The sequence below is a fragment of the Coffea arabica genome, chromosome 1e, assembly GCF_036785885.1.
Source record: "Coffea arabica cultivar ET-39 chromosome 1e, Coffea Arabica ET-39 HiFi, whole genome shotgun sequence".
NCBI classification, from domain to species: domain Eukaryota; kingdom Viridiplantae; phylum Streptophyta; class Magnoliopsida; order Gentianales; family Rubiaceae; genus Coffea; species Coffea arabica.
This window is the reverse complement of record NC_092311.1, coordinates 22,255,532-22,268,752: the sequence shown is the minus strand read 5'-3', so window position 1 is coordinate 22,268,752 and position 13,221 is coordinate 22,255,532.

Genomic DNA, 13,221 nt, shown 5'->3' with positions numbered 1-13,221 from the left:
TGAAACTTATACCATTTCGAAGCTAAGAGAAAGGGATACAAGATTGAAGAAGGTCACTCAGTCCAGTTTGCAGTGCAACTAGGTCAAAAGATCAGTATACCAAACCAGCACCGTCAAAACAGGTTTACAAACCGCATTCTCGCTCAAATATCACAAGTCAGGCTCCCTAAGTCCAAATCAAGTGATTCCAAAGCCATCCGAAAACTAAGATACAAGGTTAAAATTCTTAAGAAGACATCAACAACTAAATCAGAAGCATTCCCAATCAAATTAACCAATTACAGAGGCAATTATCAAGTTCGGGTAGAAACAGGGCAGCAGGGGTAAATCGGTCTTTACACAGGCTACGTTGCTCTGATTGAGTTGAAATTTTGTAGGCACCTATAAAATATCATTCTATACAACTTTTATGTTTTATGCCAAGCCTAATTCGGCCTCTAACTATGAGTAACAGTACCGGGCAGAACTGAAACATGAAATTCCAGAAATCTGGAAATTTTGGTTTTCAATTGAATTTTCTTCCTTTCCTTGTTCCAATCACTACCAAAGCCCCTTATATAATCTTATATACAACATATACTAACCATACAACAAGTTTAGGCAGAAAATCATGAAACCCTAACTTGCATATATCATCCAAAATCATCACAACAACTTGTATAACTTGTAGTCTAATCAAAACATGAGCTAGATAACATCTTAAACCAGAAATTAAAAGAACAAGAACCATGATCAGATCTTATACCTCAAAACAAAGCTTGAAAGAGTGATACTTCACCACCTTTGGAAATTTTTAGTTCCCCTAGCTTCCCAAGCCCACAACTCACTCTTTAATCGGTTTAGAATTTTGATTCCTCACTTAGATGGTGCAAATCAAGAAGAAAATTGTTTTCTCTTGCTCCCCCTTTCTCTCTCTCTTGTCTCGGCCAAGCTCAAGGAAAAATGAAGAAGAAAGGCTGCTCTATGGTGATTAAAAGGCAAGAAGATTAGGATTAGTCTAAGCCACAAGTTTTGCCAACACTTGGATCAACCACAATCACAAAATTTTCTCTTTCTTCTCCTTGCACTTTTGGCCACAAATTTCGGTCAAAGGCAGCTGGAAATGAGGGGATATTTTGCTCAAATATCAATGAGCTCATGTGGTAAGAAAGTGGTGGTCCAGCGGTGCGTTCAATAGGTAGTGCGCGGTACACGTCGGTTCGCACCGTTTTTCCTTAAATCGCACGTATTAGGGTTTTTACTTCCTATTCACTAACCTTATATCATTGCTTCTAATCACATATTATTTCTCACCTAAAAGTCACTTTTAATCACCAAATTTGATCCTTGCTTCGTACCGAAAAATCATCCGGTGAAAAATCGCGAAAACCCTAATTTGCTCCAGTCTTGAAACCGAAAAGTGAAACCCTACTTTCTAGGTTCATTTGCACTTATTATGGAATTACTGGGTAGTAGGCTATAATAAATGAATAATTTCCAAATAAAAGGCATTTTTGAGAAAAATATAAGAAATTTGCGAGTCCTCACACTCTCTCCCCCTTAAAAGAATTTCGACCTCGAAATTCATACCTTCCGTCGCCTCGGAGGACCCCAGAACTCGGTGCTGATCTACGGCATAAACTTGTGTTGATACCTTTGTTCGGTTTCCTCTTTCATGAATTTGTTTCAGTTTGGTTCCTTCCACTTGTTGAGTACTACCCTCTCGTGGCTGTTTCTTCGGGCAATTGCTAAGTTGATGATTGCTACTCCCACAAATCAAACATTTTCCCCCTTTTCGCCAGCAATCATTCTCAGTGTGATTTGCCTTTCCACAGTATCCACAGGCCAATCGAGGAACTACTGTTGGATCTTCTCGAGAAATGTCCTTTGATCCGATCTGACTTCCTTTCATGGACCTTTCATCGACTGCTCTTAATGTCCAAGGTGGGCGAGGTGAATGGTTCACTTTTTGCACTTTGGAGAGCAGTATCTTTTCTCCAGATTCCTCAGGTATACTGCTGGATGTATCTCTTTTCCGCGTTTGAAAGGCTTTTACTTGGGCTTTCACATCCTCAATTCTTTGGGCCTTCTCAAGAGCCTCTGTAAACGTATTAACTTGAACTGCCGCTAATGCCTCCTGGATTTCCAAATTTAGTCCTTGTATAAATCGTCTTATTCTCCGTCGCTCCGTTACCACCAATTCGGAAGCGAATTTAGACAGTCTAGTAAATTTGGTCTCATATTCAGCCACACTTAGGGTTCCCTGACGCAACCCAATAAATTCGTCATCCCTCCTTTCTTGGACTAAAGGTGGGAGATACTTTTCATTAAATTCCCTTACAAAGTTCGCCCATGTCCATACCGTCTGTTCTCTTTCCCACTTGGCCTTAATTACATTCCACCACGCGCGGGCTGGTCCTTCGAATTGAAATACAGCAAAATTTACTTGTCTTTGCTCCGTGTAATTCAAAGCCGCGAAGATATTAATCATTGCCTCCAACCACTGCTCAGCTATATCTGGATCAGGCCCTCCTTGAAATTTCGGAGGTAGAAACTTTTGGAACCTCTCAAGAGCCTTATCCTCTCCGATCTCAGGATTCCGGGGTTGATTCACTGGCATTTGACCTTGTTGATCTACCAGTCGTGCCAGGATATTTGTCATTTGTTGCATCGCCGTCGCCATTTGATCTCCAGCCTCAACCCTCGATCCCTGTTCTTGCTCGGCCACTGTTTCTCTTTCTTCTCTCGGTTCTTGAGCTTGCCTAGCTCCACGGCCACGACTAGCTCCACGTCCACGACTACGTCTCCCGTCCATATATATGTTTTCCCCCTCTCTTTTCTTTTCTTTTCCCCCAAAAAGGTAATTTAGTGAATAAACACAGTAAATTGACTACAGTAACAAATTCTAGCATTCCAAATACACAAATCAATATATACGCACATAACACGCCATATCAAGAAGACGGATAAGCAAATACACAAATACATATCAAGTTGGACAGATAACCATGTACACACAGGTATACTAACGTCATGTAGTAACAATATACAGGTAAATCAAAAGGAAAAGGTAAAGTCGTCCCAGTATCAGCCCGTCCGGTCTCTCACGTCACTTACTATCCAAACTAGATGTCCCTGACCTCTTGTGCTCATTCTAGTCAGACAAAGCCTGTTCATGTTCCCAAAATACAAGTCTCAAGTCCTTAGCAGCGCCGTAACTCTAGAGTACTCAGGCACGAGAATCCGAAATAAGATAATTCACATCTCGAGCTGCAGTCCCAAGAGTAAACTATCTACAATCGGAATTCCTACCTGACATACCTATCTATGGTCCTCAGATACCATGAGAAAGATTTAAGACCTATAACATTCGCAATTCATAGCTTCACTTAGTCCTTCATACTTATTCACCACTTAGTCCAGGGTCACTCCGCACAGAGACCACGCGAAGCAGCTATAGGTTTTATCCCTCAATCGCTTAACTTTCAAGTCAAATCGAATCCCACAGTCCGGCATCCTAAACTTCAAGCCCAGGATACACTACAGATATCTGAAGCCTAAGCTCTGATACCACCTGTGACGGCCCCACCTTTCCCTAGGGCGTACCCCAGGGTTCGGCGGACCGCCTGCCCAACTCTCGCCGGGACTCACTCATTCACTACAGTCCTCACTTAAAATCTGAATAAATCACAAGAATAAATAGGGCAACGATCCAGAACTTAAAGCGAAACTTATATACATTGCCATCCCCAAAAGGGAGTGTAAAGATCGAATATACAAAGGTTCTCAATCCTTCATACGTCCAGCCCGTGCCAAGCACTAGGCGAGAACCACTACAAAAGAAACAAAAGAAACAAAAGAACTAGACTGGCTAGTCTATGCTCTCATTCTGCTCGCCGTCCCCTGTTAAGGAAAACAAAACTAAAGGGGTGAGCTAAAAGCTCAGTGAGGTTCCGAACAGATAATCAAACAATCAATTCAATACATTAAACATGGAGTATCAATAATTCAAGAAACATTTACAATGGAAAGCGATAGTAACATTCATTAAAAGGATACGGGCTCACATGGAGCTATTCGTTCGTTCGTTCGTTCTCCAGACATTTCCCCTTATTCCTCCAATTATTTGAAAATTTCCTTTTTGAGAAGTAAACCCTCGTGCCTTCGTTCGTTCATTCATCCCCTTCCGGACGTTGACCGGACTCCACCCATCCGGACGTTGGCCGGACTCCACCCATCCGGACGTAGCCGGACTACAAGGTAATACTCGAATATACCAAATTCACCCAGGGTCACCATATCGCCCGACCGAGTCCGCTTCTGGCTCGAGTCGATCGGTAACGAAGGGCAGGGCCCAGTTCAGCCAAACGGCTTACATTCATGCGCAACTAGCATTTAATCATTTAATCATTGAAAATTTCACATTTATTTAGGTCGAGTGCGATAAAGTACACACTCGCCTAGAAAACTCGTTTTAACAATCATTAAAAGCACTTAACACATTATCAATCAATAATAACAAGCCAATAAGTCAAGGAAATATAACAAACAAAGAACACTCACCTAGTTATGCAAAATAACGTGCAAAATATCCTTCCGGATATTACCCTTAGTCACCAATGAAACCTAAGATTGAACAAGAGAACATATTACAGTTTATCGAGCAAAACATTTAAGGGGAAACGAAGAAACCCGACTAATTAGGAGTAAAACGTGTAAAGATAACTTTCAAGTAAAAATAGGGTTGTTTGGACCCAAGGATGAAAATAACTAGGGTTTCAAAATCAATCGCACAACCAAGCTCAAAAGGCTTATAGAATTCCAACGGAAAACATTTGACTAACGACAAATCAAAAGACAAATAGATAGGCTAAGAAAATATTCTTTCAGAATCGTAAAGAATCGTTTGTATGACTAAAAGTCACTATATATTCAAGTAGAGGTTATATAACAAGGGTTTTGATGAAAATCATATGGAAAAGGAAGACTCTTAAAACCGTACTTGAAAGTAGTTCACTTGTGGCCGATAAAACCCTAACTCATACTTCTATATTTTGGGTACAGAGTAAGTAAACATTTGGCGTTTCAAATTGAAGAGGTATCATGTTTTGGAATGGTAAAACGATCATAGTATTTGCCAAACGAAAATATACAAATTCAAATAGAAACTTAGTCCTTGAGCGAAAATTTGGGCAGCACGCCCTTTGTGTTTACCTAATTTTCCAGCCATTTTGGCTTCATTATTTTTCTCATTCAAGCCCAAGTTTATACACAACACAAATGCATTTCAATAGCCGTTCCATAGGCTCAAGACAATACAAGGACATAAATCAACTAATAACAAATGCGGAAATGAAGTTTACAAAAAAAACAGATTTGATAGGGTTTTGCGGAATGGGCACATCCGAGGCTACGCTTATCGGATTGAGGTGAAACTTATACCATTTCGAAGCTAAGAGAAAGGGATACAAGATTGAAGAAGGTCACTCAGTCCAGTTTGCAGTGCAACTAGGTCAAAAGATCAGTATACCAAACCAGCACCGTCAAAACAGGTTTACAAACCGCATTCTCGCTCAAATATCACAAGTCAGGCTCCCTAAGTCCAAATCAAGTGATTCCAAAGCCATCCGAAAACTAAGATACAAGGCTAAAATTCTTAAGAAGACATCAACAACTAAATCAGAAGCATTCCCAATCAAATTAACCAATTACAGAGGCAATTATCAAGTTCGGGTAGAAACAGGGCAGCAGGGGTAAATCGGTCTTTTCACAGGTTACGTTGCTCTGATTGAGTTGAAATTTTGTAGGCACCTATAAAATATCATTCTATACAACTTTTATGTTTTATGCCAAGCCTAATTCGGCCTCTAACTATGAGTAACAGTACCGGGCAGAACTGAAACATGAAATTCCAGAAATCTGGAAATTTTGGTTTTCAATTGAATTTTCTTCCTTTCCTTGTTCCAATCACTACCAAAGCCCCTTATATAATCTTATATACAACATATACTAACCATACAACAAGTTTAGGCAGAAAATCATGAAACCCTAACTTGCATATATCATCCAAAATCATCACAACAACTTGTATAACTTGTAGTCTAATCAAAACATGAGCTAGATAACATCTTAAACCAGAAATTAAAAGAACAAGAACCATGATCAGATCTTATACCTCAAAACAAAGCTTGAAAGAGTGATACTTCACCACCTTTGGAAATTTTTAGTTCCCCTAGCTTCCCAAGCCCACAACTCACTCTTTAATCGGTTTAGAATTTTGATTCCTCACTTAGATGGTGCAAATCAAGAAGAAAATTGTTTTCTCTTGCTCCCCCTTTCTCTCTCTCTTGTCTCGGCCAAGCTCAAGGAAAAATGAAGAAGAAAGGCTGCTCTATGGTGATTAAAAGGCAAGAAGATTAGGATTAGTCTAAGCCACAAGTTTTGCCAACACTTGGATCAACCACAATCACAAAATTTTCTCTTTCTTCTCCTTGCACTTTTGGCCACAAATTTCGGTCAAAGGCAGCTGGAAATGAGGGGATATTTTGCTCAAATATCAATGAGCTCATGTGGTAAGAAAGTGGTGGTCCAGCGGTGCGTTCAATAGGTAGTGCGCGGTACACGTCGGTTCGCACCGTTTTTCCTTAAATCGCACGTATTAGGGTTTTTACTTCCTATTCACTAACCTTATATCATTGCTTCTAATCACATATTATTTCTCACCTAAAAGTCACTTTTAATCACCAAATTTGATCCTTGCTTCGTACCGAAAAATCATCCGGTGAAAAATCGCGAAAACCCTAATTTGCTCCAGTCTTGAAACCGAAAAGTGAAACCCTACTTTCTAGGTTCATTTGCACTTATTATGGAATTACTGGGTAGTAGGCTATAATAAATGAATAATTTCCAAATAAAAGGCATTTTTGAGAAAAATATAAGAAATTTGCGAGTCCTCACACTCTCTCCCCCTTAAAAGAATTTCGACCTCGAAATTCATACCTTCCGTCGCCTCGGAGGACCCCAGAACTCGGTGCTGATCTACGGCATAAACTTGTGTTGATACCTTTGTTCGGTTTCCTCTTTCATGAATTTGTTTCAGTTTGGTTCCTTCCACTTGTTGAGTACTACCCTCTCGTGGCTGTTTCTTCGGGCAATTGCTAAGTTGATGATTGCTACTCCCACAAATCAAACATTTTCCCCCTTTTCGCCAGCAATCATTCTCAGTGTGATTTGCCTTTCCACAGTATCCTCAGGCCAATCGAGGAACTACTGTTGGATCTTCTCGAGAAATGTCCTTTGATCCGATCTGACTTCCTTTCATGGACCTTTCATCGACTGCTCTTAATGTCCAAGGTGGGCGAGGTGAATGGTTCACTTTTTGCACTTTGGAGAGCAGTATCTTTTCTCCAGATTCCTCAGGTATACTGCTGGATGTATCTCTTTTCCGCGTTTGAAAGGCTTTTACTTGGGCTTTCACATCCTCAATTCTTTGGGCCTTCTCAAGAGCCTCTGTAAACGTATTAACTTGAACTGCCGCTAATGCCTCCTGGATTTCCAAATTTAGTCCTTGTATAAATCGTCTTATTCTCCGTCGCTCCGTTACCACCAATTCGGAAGCGAATTTAGACAGTCTAGTAAATTTGGTCTCATATTCAGCCACACTTAGGGTTCCCTGACGCAACCCAATAAATTCGTCATCCCTCCTTTCTTGGACTAAAGGAGGGATTTGACCTTGTTGATCTACCAGTCGTGCCAGGATATTTGTCATTTGTTGCATCGCCGTCGCCATTTGATCTCCAGCCTCAACCCTCGGTCCCTGTTCTTGCTCGGCCACTGTTTCTCTTTCTTCTCTCGGTTCTTGAGCTTGCCTAGCTCTACGGCCACGACTAGCTCCACGTCCACGACTACGTCTCCCGTCCATATATATGTTTTCCCCCTCTCTTTTCTTTTCTTTTCCCCCAAAAAGGTAATTTAGTGAATAAACACAGTAAATTGACTACAGTAACAAATTCTAGCATTCCAAATACACAAATCAATATATACGCACATAACACGCCATATCAAGAAGATGGATAAGCAAATACACAAATACATATCAAGTTGGACAGATAACCATGTACACACAGGTATACTAACGTCATGTAGTAACAGTATACAGGTAAATCAAAAGGAAAAGGTAAAGTCGTCCCAGTATCAGCCCGTCCGGTCTCTCACGTCACTTACTATCCAAACTAGATGTCCCTGACCTCTTGTGCTCATTCTAGTCAGACAAAGCCTGTTCATGTTCCCAAAATACAAGTCTCAAGTCCTTAGCAGCGCCGTAACTCTAGAGTACTCAGGCACGAGAATCCGAAATAAGATAATTCACATCTCGAGCTGCAGTCCCAAGAGTAAACTATCTACAATCGGAATTCCTACCTGACATACCTATCTATGGTCCTCAGATACCATGAGAAAGATTTAAGACCTATAACATTCGCAATTCATAGCTTCACTTAGTCCTTCATACTTATTCACCACTTAGTCCAGGGTCACTCCGCACAGAGACCACGCGAAGCAGCTATAGGTTTTATCCCTCAATCGCTTAACTTTCAAGTCAAATCGAATCCCACAGTCCGGCATCCTAAACTTCAAGCCCAGGATACACTACAGATATCTGAAGCCTAAGCTCTGATACCACCTGTGACGGCCCCACCTTTCCCTAGGGCGTACCCCAGGGTTCGGCGGACCGCCTGCCCAACTCTCGCCGGGACTCACTCATTCACTACAGTCCTCACTTAAAATCTGAATAAATCACAAGAATAAATAGGGCAACGATCCAGAACTTAAAGCGAAACTTATATACATTGCCATCCCCAAAAGGGAGTGTAAAGATCGAATATACAAAGGTTCTCAATCCTTCATACGTCCAGCCCGTGCCAAGCACTAGGCGAGAACCACTACAAAAGAAACAAAAGAAACAAAAGAACTAGACTGGCTAGTCTATGCTCTCATTCTGCTCGCCGTCCCCTGTTAAGGAAAACAAAACTAAAGGGGTGAGCTAAAAGCTCAGTGAGGTTCCGAACAGATAATCAAACAATCAATTCAATACATTAAACATGGAGTATCAATAATTCAAGAAACATTTACAATGGAAAGCGATAGTAACATTCATTAAAAGGATACGGGCTCACATGGAGCTATTCGTTCGTTCGTTCGTTCTCCAGACATTTCCCCTTAATCCTCCAATTATTTGAAAATTTCCTTTTTGAGAAGTAAACCCTCGTGCCTTCGTTCGTTCATTCATCCCCTTCCGGACGTTGACCGGACTCCACCCATCCGGACGTTGGCCGGACTCCACCCATCCGGACGTAGCCGGACTACAAGGTAATACTCGAATATACCAAATTCACCCAGGGTCACCATATCGTCCGACCGAGTCCGCTTCTGGCTCGAGTCGATCGGTAACGAAGGGCAGGGCCCAGTTCAGCCAAACGGCTTACATTCATGCGCAACTAGCATTTAATCATTTAATCATTGAAAATTTCACATTTATTTAGGTCGAGTGCGATAAAGTACACACTCGCCTAGAAAACTCGTTTTAACAATCATTAAAAGCACTTAACACATTATCAATCAATAATAACAAGCCAATAAGTCAAGGAAATATAACAAACAAAGAACACTCACCTAGTTATGCAAAACAACGTGCAAAATAACCTTCCGGATATTACCCTTAGTCACCAATGAAACCTAAGATTGAACAAGAGAACATATTACAGTTTATCGAGCAAAACATTTAAGGGGAAACGAAGAAACCCGACTAATTAGGAGTAAAACGTGTAAAGATAACTTTCAAGTAAAAATAGGGTTGTTTGGACCCAAGGATGAAAATAACTAGGGTTTCAAAATCAATCGCAAAACCAAGCTCAAAAGGCTTATAGAATTCCAACGGAAAACATTTGACTAACGACAAATCAAAAGACAAATAGATAGGCTAAGAAAATATTCTTTCGGAATCGTAAAGAATCGTTTGTATGACTAAAAGTCACTATATATTCAAGTAGAGGTTATATAACAAGGGTTTTGATGAAAATCATATGGAAAAGGAAGACTCTTAAAACCGTACTTGAAAGTAGTTCACTTGTGGCCGATAAAACCCTAACTCATACTTCTATATTTTGGGTACAGAGTAAGTAAACATTTGGCGTTTCAAATTGAAGAGGTATCATGTTTTGGAATGGTAAAACGATCATAGTATTTGCCAAACGAAAATATACAAATTCAAATAGAAACTTAGTCCTTGAGCGAAAATTTGGGCAGCACGCCCTTTGTGTTTACCTAATTTTCCAGCCATTTTGGCTTCATTATTTTTCTCATTCAAGCCCAAGTTTATACACAACACAAATGCATTTCAATAGCCGTTCCATAGGCTCAAGACAATACAAGGACATAAATCAACTAATAACAAATGCGGAAATGAAGTTTACAAAAAAAACAGATTTGATAGGGTTTTGCGGAATGGGCACATCCGAGGCTACGCTTATCGGATTGAGGTGAAACTTATACCATTTCGAAGCTAAGAGAAAGGGATACAAGATTGAAGAAGGTCACTCAGTCCAGTTTGCAGTGCAACTAGGTCAAAAGATCAGTATACCAAACCAGCACCGTCAAAACAGGTTTACAAACCGCATTCTCGCTCAAATATCACAAGTCAGGCTCCCTAAGTCCAAATCAAGTGATTCCAAAGCCATCCGAAAACTAAGATACAAGGTTAAAATTCTTAAGAAGACATCAACAACTAAATCAGAAGCATTCCCAATCAAATTAACCAATTACAGAGGCAATTATCAAGTTCGGGTAGAAACAGGGCAGCAGGGGTAAATCGGTCTTTACACAGGCTACGTTGCTCTGATTGAGTTGAAATTTTGTAGGCACCTATAAAATATCATTCTATACAACTTTTATGTTTTATGCCAAGCCTAATTCGGCCTCTAACTATGAGTAACAGTACCGGGCAGAACTGAAACATGAAATTCCAGAAATCTGGAAATTTTGGTTTTCAATTGAATTTTCTTCCTTTCCTTGTTCCAATCACTACCAAAGCCCCTTATATAATCTTATATACAACATATACTAACCATACAACAAGTTTAGGCAGAAAATCATGAAACCCTAACTTGCATATATCATCCAAAATCATCACAACAACTTGTATAACTTGTAGTCTAATCAAAACATGAGCTAGATAACATCTTAAACCAGAAATTAAAAGAACAAGAACCATGATCAGATCTTATACCTCAAAACAAAGCTTGAAAGAGTGATACTTCACCACCTTTGGAAATTTTTAGTTCCCCTAGCTTCCCAAGCCCACAACTCACTCTTTAATCGGTTTAGAATTTTGATTCCTCACTTAGATGGTGCAAATCAAGAAGAAAATTGTTTTCTCTTGCTCCCCCTTTCTCTCTCTCTTGTCTCGGCCAAGCTCAAGGAAAAATGAAGAAGAAAGGCTGCTCTATGGTGATTAAAAGGCAAGAAGATTAGGATTAGTCTAAGCCACAAGTTTTGCCAACACTTGGATCAACCACAATCACAAAATTTTCTCTTTCTTCTCCTTGCACTTTTGGCCACAAATTTCGGTCAAAGGCAGCTGGAAATGAGGGGATATTTTGCTCAAATATCAATGAGCTCATGTGGTAAGAAAGTGGTGGTCCAGCGGTGCGTTCAATAGGTAGTGCGCGGTACACGTCGGTTCGCACCGTTTTTCCTTAAATCGCACGTATTAGGGTTTTTACTTCCTATTCACTAACCTTATATCATTGCTTCTAATCACATATTATTTCTCACCTAAAAGTCACTTTTAATCACCAAATTTGATCCTTGCTTCGTACCGAAAAATCATCCGGTGAAAAATCGCGAAAACCCTAATTTGCTCCAGTCTTGAAACCGAAAAGTGAAACCCTACTTTCTAGGTTCATTTGCACTTATTATGGAATTACTGGGTAGTAGGCTATAATAAATGAATAATTTCCAAATAAAAGGCATTTTTGAGAAAAATATAAGAAATTTGCGAGTCCTCACACTCTCTCCCCCTTAAAAGAATTTCGACCTCGAAATTCATACCTTCCGTCGCCTCGGAGGACCCCAGAACTCGGTGCTGATCTACGGCATAAACTTGTGTTGATACCTTTGTTCGGTTTCCTCTTTCATGAATTTGTTTCAGTTTGGTTCCTTCCACTTGTTGAGTACTACCCTCTCGTGGCTGTTTCTTCGGGCAATTGCTAAGTTGATGATTCCTACTCCCACAAATCAAACATTTTCCCCCTTTTCGCCAGCAATCATTCTCAGTGTGATTTGCCTTTCCACAGTATCCACAGGCCAATCGAGGAACTACTGTTGGATCTTCTCGAGAAATGTCCTTTGATCCGATCTGACTTCCTTTCATGGACCTTTCATCGACTGCTCTTAATGTCCAAGGTGGGCGAGGTGAATGGTTCACTTTTTGCACTTTGGAGAGCAGTATCTTTTCTCCAGATTCCTCAGGTATACTGCTGGATGTATCTCTTTTCCGCGTTTGAAAGGCTTTTACTTGGGCTTTCACATCCTCAATTCTTTGGGCCTTCTCAAGAGCCTCTGTAAACGTATTAACTTGAACTGCCGCTAATGCCTCCTGGATTTCCAAATTTAGTCCTTGTATAAATCGTCTTATTCTCCGTCGCTCCGTTACCACCAATTCGGAAGCGAATTTAGACAGTCTAGTAAATTTGGTCTCATATTCAGCCACACTTAGGGTTCCCTGACGCAACCCAATAAATTCGTCATCCCTCCTTTCTTGGACTAAAGGTGGGAGATACTTTTCATTAAATTCCCTTACAAAGTTCGCCCATGTCCATACCGTCTGTTCTCTTTCCCACTTGGCCTTAATTACATTCCACCACGCGCGGGCTGGTCCTTCGAATTGAAATACAGCAAAATTTACTTGTCTTTGCTCCGTGTAATTCAAAGCCGCGAAGATATTAATCATTGCCTCCAACCACTGCTCAGCTATATCTGGATCAGGCCCTCCTTGAAATTTCGGAGGTAGAAACTTTTGGAACCTCTCAAGAGCCTTATCCTCTCCGATCTCAGGATTCCGGGGTTGATTCACTGGCATTTGACCTTGTTGATCTACCAGTCGTGCCAGGATATTTGTCATTTGTTGCATCGCCGTCGCCATTTGATCTCCAGCCTCAACCCTCGTCCCTGTTCTTGCTCGGCCAC